Here is a 7,939-nt window from a genome sequence, read left to right as displayed (position 1 = left end):
TGCTGCCCTCCACTGGACGCTCTCTCTCTCTCTCTCTCTCTCTCTCTCTCTCTGAGTGCATGTTGGGAGTGAGTCTGGTGAGTGAGCTGGAGAAAGTTTGTTTCAAACTCTATATTTCTACCTGTTTTCTTTGGTCTTTTTCCCTCTGCACTTGTGTTAGAGGTGTTTTTTTTGTTTTCTGTGTGAGTGACAGGGTCAGGAGCAGCAGTTTAGTTGTTAGTTGTGTGTTTGTGTTTGTGCAGCATGGCTGCTGCAGGTAGAGGCTCCGGCCTGCACAAGCTAACACGCCGACACGGCATCAAACTGTGTCCGGCTGTGGACTGCTCGGTGGAGGAGGTCAGTCTGGCTGTAGGTGAGGTTGTGGGGTATGAAAGTGTGAAGTCTGCCTCACGCATGAACAGTGCTGTGGTTGTGTTTGTAGAGAGCATAGAAAAAGCTAACCAGCTACTTGAGAGGGGAGTGGTGATTCAGGGCTCCTTTACACCTGTGTTGTCCCTGGCAAATCCGGTCAGGAAGGTCCTAATTTCTAATGAAGAATGAGTTATTGGAGAAGGAACTGGCCAGACATGGACAATTAATGTCCCCCATAAAAATGATCCCCATTTATAGTAGATCTCCACATCTAAAACATGTCATGTCTTTCAGGAGACACGTGTTTATGGTTCTAAAGAAAAGTGAGGAAGAATTGCACCTGGTTTTTAGTTTTAAAGTTGAGGATTATAACTACACGGTGCATGTAACTTCAGGGAACATGAAGTGTTTTGGCTGTGGGAGGGAGGGACACCTGATCCGCTTGTGCCCGGACAGAGCCGGTGGGGGCCAGCCGGCTGCCTCTGCATCGGGGCATCCGCCTGCCTCGGCCGGGGGTGGTTCCTCTGCTCCTGCATCGGGGCCTCCGCCTGCCTTGGCCGGTGGTGGTTCCTCTGCTCCTGCATCGGGGCCTCCGCCTGCCTCGGCCGGGGGTGGTTCCTCTGCTCCTGCATCGGGGCCTCCGCCTGCCTCGGCCGGGGGTGGTTCCTCGGCTCCTGCATCGGGGCCTCCGCCTGCATCGGCCGGGGGTGGTTCCTCTGCTCCTGCTTCGGGGCCTCCGCCTGCCTTGGCCGGGGGTGGTTCCTCTGCTCCTGCATCGGGGCCTCCGCCTGCCTTGGCCGGGGGTGGTTCCTCTGCTCCTGCGTCGGGGCCCCCGCCTGCCTTGGCGGGTGGTGGTTCCTCTGCTCCTGCATCGGGGCCTCCGCCTGCCTTGGCCGGTGGTGGTTCCTCTGCTCCTGCATCGGGGCCTCCGCCTGCCTTGGCCGGGGGTGGTTCCTCTGCTCCTGCGTCGGGGCCCCCGCCTGCCTTGGCGGGTGGTGGCTCGGATGCTCCTGCGCCGGGGCCTCCGCCTGCCTTGGTCGGGGGTGGTTCCTCTGCTCCTGCGTCGGGGCCTCCGCCTGCCTTGGCCGGGGTTGGTTCCTCTGCTCCTGCATCGGGGCCCCCGCCTGTCTCGGGTGGTGCTGGGGCCACTGTCCCGATGGAGCCACAGGGGGACACACCAGGTTCACGGGGGGAGGACAGTGAGGACGTCCATCAAGAGAACAAGGTGAGATATACTCACACATCCACTAGAGTAGCAGAGTCAGTGCTCTCTGATGAGGAGGATTTTTTGATGGAGGAAGATTTCCTAAAACTGTCAGCCAAAAGAAAAAACCCTGAAAACAAGACAAATAGTGACCAGGCAAAAAAAGTATCTAAGATAAACCCACCGTGTTCTTCCTCTCAGTCAGAGGACATTTCGACAGAAACACCGGAGAACATGAAGGAGGATGTAGAAAGGCTTTACACCTTCACCAGTATCAGGAAGTTTTTACAAAACACTAAGGGCACAAGACTGGTTAGAGTAGAGGACTTCTACCCAGATTTAGGACTTTTCCTCAAGTCATTGAAGTATCACATGGGGAATTCTGAAGGTCCAGACCAACCGACCTTCACTGATCAGGAAACTTATCGTCTTAAAAAACTAGCATCGAAAGTCCGAGCCCAAATAGCCATTTGATGTTGAAAACCCTGTCTGTTTCCTCTGTTTGTTTTAACCTCTCTTATCCTCAACATGTGTGACATAAAGCTGGGATCTTTAAATATGAATGGTGCCAGAGGAGATGTGAAGAGAGCTGCTCTGTTCAGCCTGTGTAGAATCAGGAAGTTAAATGTTGTTTTTCTCCAGGAAACACACAGCACAGCTGAGAGTGAAGCTTCGTGGAGGAAGGAGTGGGATGGGCAGGTGTTCTTCAGCCATAAGAGCAGTAACAGTGCTGGAGTGGCCATTTTATTTTCCAGGGACTTTCTACCTGTTTCCTCTGCAACAGAGGATATTGTAGAAGGTCGCCTGTTAAAAATACAAGCTGTTTTTGAAAATGTAAAACTAACCTTCATAAATGTTTATGCTCCGACTGTAGGCACAGAGTAACTCTGCTAAACACTCTGAACTCTGCTGTTAACTCGTGTAGTGGTGAAGGTCACATGTTCCTGGGTGGTGACTTTAACTGCACGGCTGATGCAGCTCTGGACAGAAACCATGCAGAACCTCATGGAGCCTCCAGGAGGTGTCTTGTCAAACTGATTGAACAGAATGATCTGTGTGACACCTGGAGGTCTCTTCATCACACTCAGCGTCAGTACACTTGGGTTCATACTAGAGACAATACTCTATCTATGGCTCGGCTGGACAGATTTTATTGTTTCAAACATCAGGCCAATGCTCTTCAGAGTTGCTCCATACACCCAGTTGGCTTTTCAGACCATTCACTGGTTCAGGTTTCAGTTTCCATTAAAAATATTAAGTGCAGCAGTAGTTACTGGCATTTCAATGTAGCCCTGCTGTCAGATAATGTTTTCAAAAATGCTTTCGTTTTGTTTTGGAACAATTTTTCAAAAACTAAATCTGACTACACCTCTTTACAGCAGTGGTGGGATATAGGAAAGGGTCAAATTAAGAATCTGTGCCTACAGTACACTCTCAATGTCACGAGAGACATGACCAGGTCTATGAAAGCTCTGGAGAGAGAAATAGTGGATCTGCAAGTTTTAGCAGAATCCACAGGAGACGGAGAACATTTTAAAGTTCTCAAAAACAAAAAGTCAGCTCTGTCAGACCTGTTGGGTTTTTCTGCTCAAGGTGCTCTGGTTCGCTCCCGGTTCCAGCATGTTGCCAAGATGGATGCTCCCTCTCACTTCTTCTTTGGCCTCGAACGTAAGAACGGGCAAAAAAGACTCATGACCTCCCTGTGCTCCAACACGGGGCAGCTGTTGCAGGAGTCTGCAGAGATTCGCAGATATGCTGTTGGTTTCTATGAGGACCTCTTCGCGATGGAGTTCCAAGAGAGACCAGAGGTGGCACAGCCGTTCTTTGAGGGTCTACCCAAGGTGCCTGCAGAGGTCAGTGCAGAGCTACACACACAGCTCTCTGCAGTAGAACTACATGCTGCTCTGCAGAGGTTAAAGAACGGCAAGGCTCCGGGTATCGACGGACTGCCTGCTGACTTCTACAAGGTTTTCTGGCCTGTGATTGGAGGAGATCTGCTGTTGGTCCTCAGAGACAGTTTCAACAAAGGACAGCTACCTTTGAGCTGCAGGAGAGCGGTCCTCACCCTTCTCCCCAAAAAAGGAGATCTTAAAGAAATAAAGAACTGGCGACCAGTGGCTCTGCTCTGCACGGACTATAAACTTTTGTCCAAAGTGTTGGCAACGAGGCTGAGAAAAGTGATGGAGCAGGTCATTCATGTAGACCAGACCTACTGTGTGCCCAGCAGGCTGATATCTGACAATATTACTCTGATTCGTGATGTTTTGGACCTCTCTGGTTCATCGGGCTGTGAACTTGGTCTTATTTCTATAGATCAAGAAAAGGCTTTTGATCGGGTTGAACACGGATACTTGTGGCAGGTGCTGCAGGTGTTTGGGTTCAGCCCTGGTCTCATAGCCATGATCCGGACTTTGTACAGTGACATTGAGAGTGTTTTAAAGATTAATGGTGGATTAAGCTCTCCTTTTAAAGTCCAGAGGGGAATCAGACAGGGCTGCTCCCTCTCTGGCATGCTGTACTCTCTAGCCATAGAGCCGCTCCTGCACAGACTGAGGGTACAGCTGTCAGGTGCAAATCTCCCAGGGTGTCCACAAACTGTAAAAGTATCTGCTTATGCGGATGACGTCATGGTCTTTGTTCAAAAACAAGAGGACATCGATAAATTGGTTGAAAATGTCGATCTTTTCAGTAAAATATCATCTGCTAAAGTTAACTGGGGAAAAAGTGAAGCTTTAGCAATGGGAACTGAGCTGAGGAGAGAACTTGTATTACCGGGGGGGTTGACCTGGAAAAAAGAGGGTCTTAGATATCTAGGTATTTATCTTGGGGATGCAACCTTCATAAGCAAAAATTGGGATAATGTTTTAGAGAAGGTAGAGGGACGCCTTAAAAAATGGAAGTGGCTTCGTCCACACATGTCGTTTAAAGGCCGCACCCTCATTATAAACAACCTGGTGTCCTCCATGCTGTGGCACCGACTGGCATATGTGGACCCCCCAGCACGTCTGCTGGCCAGGATACAGGCCGTGATGGTGGACTTCTTCTGGGACCGTCTGCACTGGGTCCCACAGAGTGTCCTCTTTCTACCTACGGAGGAGGGGGGACATGGCCTTGTCCACTTGGCGAGTAGGGGGGCCGCTTTCAGACTCCAGTTTGTCCAGAGACTCCTTACTGGTCCTTTGGACCTGGTCTGGAGACCAGTAGCCCGTGCCATACTCGAGCGGTGTGGTGGGTTAGGCCTGGCTGAGTCGTGGTTTCTAATGGATGTGAATGCATGTAAGTTGAACAACCTTCCACTTTTTTACAAAGGACTGCTCCGAGTGTGGGGAATGTTCCAGAAGGACAGACTGAAAGACTCTGACTCTCTGCTCTGGCTCCTCAAAGAGCCAGTGGTTCACGGGAATCGGCTCCGGTGTGCTGCAGAACCAGGCCTGAATCAAAAACTGTGCGAGGCCCGGGTCCTCACACTGGACCATGTGGTGGAGGTGTGTGGCCCTCACCTGGACAACGCTGCAGGTCTGGCCTCACGTTTGGGGATCAGGTCAGTCAGGGTGGTCAGCTTCCTGCTGAGAGGCTGGAAACAGCAGCTGACTCACCCTGAACTTCAGTTGATCACTGATTACCGGGATGGACTCATTCAGCCGGACACCAGTGATCCTCTTCCTGAGTTAACAATTGTTCCTATGATAAAATGTGAAGGTTTGTTGTTGAAATTAAAAACTGCCTCTGGTAATACACTAAGCACCATGACAGGGAAAACAATGTATTATTTACTAGTGAAGTTTCTGAACCAGAACAGACTAGAAGCCCGGAGTGACTCTCCATGGAGGACTCATCTGGATCTGACGGAGGCTCAGAGGCCGGAGTGGAGAGCCCTGTACAAACCACCGCTGACTAAGAGGGGTGGGGACTTACAGTGGAGGGTTCTACACGGAGCTGTTCCTGTAAACGCTTTTGTTTCGGTGATTAACTCTGAAGTTGCTGCTACGTGTCCCTTCTGTCCACAGAGGGAGACAGTTCTTCATTGTTTTCTGAAGTGTGTTCGACTCTCCTCACTGTTTCTGACTCACCTGTTTGCTTTATTTGAAGAAGTTTTCACAGATCAAATGTTCATCCTGGGTTACAAGTACAACAGTAAAAACAAAATAAAATGTCAACTCTTCAACTTTTTTTTGGGTCAAGCAAAGATGGCGATCTATCTCTCCAGGAGGAAAAAACTTGAAGACTCAGTGGATGTAGATGTTATTTGCATCTTTAAACGAATGTTAAAGGCTAGGCTGAAAACTGATTTTTCTTTCTTTATTTTGTCAAATAATGTAAAAGATTTTGAGAAGATGTGGTGCCTCAAGCAGGTTTTATGTTCTGTGACAATAGATAACCTAGAGTTTCAATACAAGGAGAGGTAGACCAGGAACAGTTGTTTACCATCAGGTTTCAGCTCTGACTAGTTAAAATGAAAAGAATAAGAGATAATTATGGAGGTAATCAATCCAAGCAGAGTTGTGACATCATAGAGGTAGCCCCTAGGAGCTGTAGCTGGAGAAGGTCAACTGCACGGTCCGACTGCAGCCGGGTCACTGGATGCTTTAAGGTCACGTGACTTGGTGATGTTTTGCAGTGCTACAAGAAATGTAGTCAGACAAAAAACGCCAGCGTTAGCTCGCTCGTCCAAGGCCATGTAGCGAGACTCCCTACATGGGCATGGTGTGACTATGACGTTTATTTCGGTCGTAATCCCATTCGACGCACTCTAGCGTATCGTTTCTGAAATAGAGGAACCACAACAAATCGCGGGAGTTGTTTTTTTCCAGAGTTTTTTGGACGGTAGACATGCAAGATACCCAAATTAACGTGTAGAAGCACTACAAAAATGGAATTTTCATAATATGTCCCCTTTAAAATTTAGATGAGTGTCATCACAACAAGATGGAGATCAAAACTTACTCGAATTGTAACTTTTCGTCATGCCGTGTGACCGTGGCGTGTCGTCAAATTTTGATTACATGCCATCAAAACATGAGCTTCTGTATCTCAGACATATTTGGTCCAACTAAGTCCAAACTAGACATGTAAGACATGAGTCGCGACCTGATGACATCTACACAGAAATCGTGACTGAAAATCACAGCGCCCCCTGCTGGCAACAGGAAATGTCTCATTTTTGGAACGTATTCCTCCTCATCAACTTTGCGAAATCATGTCAAACTGTGTCAAATAGGTCTCACGAACTTGATAATGTAGGAATAAGATTACTGGGACTTTTCATAATGCGCTTTATTAATGGCGTGGCATTAAAGTTCATCAACTCACTTTGAAACTAGAAATTGCTGTAACTTCCGTGTTTAAGGGTCTATCTCCTTCAAACTACATTTGTGTAGCTTGAGCCCCCCCCCCCGAAGACATTCAGAGGATTTTTAGGAATGGGCGTGGCAAAATAACTGACTAGCGCCCCCGAAAAAGGCAGCACAGGCACTTCGATTGGCCTACATCTGGAAAAATCGATAGGGACATGTGTCTTCACATTACAAAGAAATAATTCTGTTGGATAGATATGCTAGACCAAACAGGAAGCCGACCATTTTGGATTTGTTGGACATTTTGGCCACTTTCTACAATTTTAATCGGATGAACTTGTCCTTGGGCTTTCATCAGATAGACTTCAACTTCTGGGAATGTCACCTAAACAAGAGGAGATATAAACTGACTGGGTATATTTGATTTCATCACCGATGTGACCATGGCCTGGCATCAAAGTTTGATTACACGCCATCAAAACACAAGCTTCTGTATCTCTGACATATTTGGTCCAATCAAGTCCAAACTAGAAATGCAAGACAAGACTCGCGAACTGATGACACTAACAAAGAAATCATGACTTAAAATCACAGCGCCACCTGCTGGCTACAGGAAGTGAAGCGTTTATCCTTGCCGCAGAGCGCAAAATGAATGCAACGCAAAGATGTGAGCTTGGTCATTGATCGCTCTGTCTTCACCAACCGCAACAGGCTTGAAATCGGGCCTGTTAGTGCTACAACGTAGCCCTAGTTCATTTTACATCTGAGACCTTAACATTCGTAGTTGTAAAAATAAAGTACTGGAACCATAAAAAAGAAGCAGGTTTCATTTCCAGACAGGAAAGTTAATTTCTCTTCAGATTATTCTGTTTCTGCCCAGATCCCGATCTATTTCAGGAACTGTAACAGTTGCTCAACATGTTGATATACGGAAGTTATTCTCAATATATGAAGGGCATCTCAAAGATCTATTTGATTTGAATGTCAGTAAAAGTATATATTGTTCAGGGCAGTTTATATGACAATTTATACTTCTTGCCTGTATGTGCACAGGTTTACACAAATGGCTGTTTCCGAAGAGTGAGTGGGT

This window comes from Pleuronectes platessa, chromosome 17 (genome assembly GCF_947347685.1).
Source record: "Pleuronectes platessa chromosome 17, fPlePla1.1, whole genome shotgun sequence".
Classification (NCBI taxonomy): Eukaryota; Metazoa; Chordata; class Actinopteri; order Pleuronectiformes; family Pleuronectidae; genus Pleuronectes; species Pleuronectes platessa.
This window is presented reverse-complemented; position numbering follows the sequence as displayed.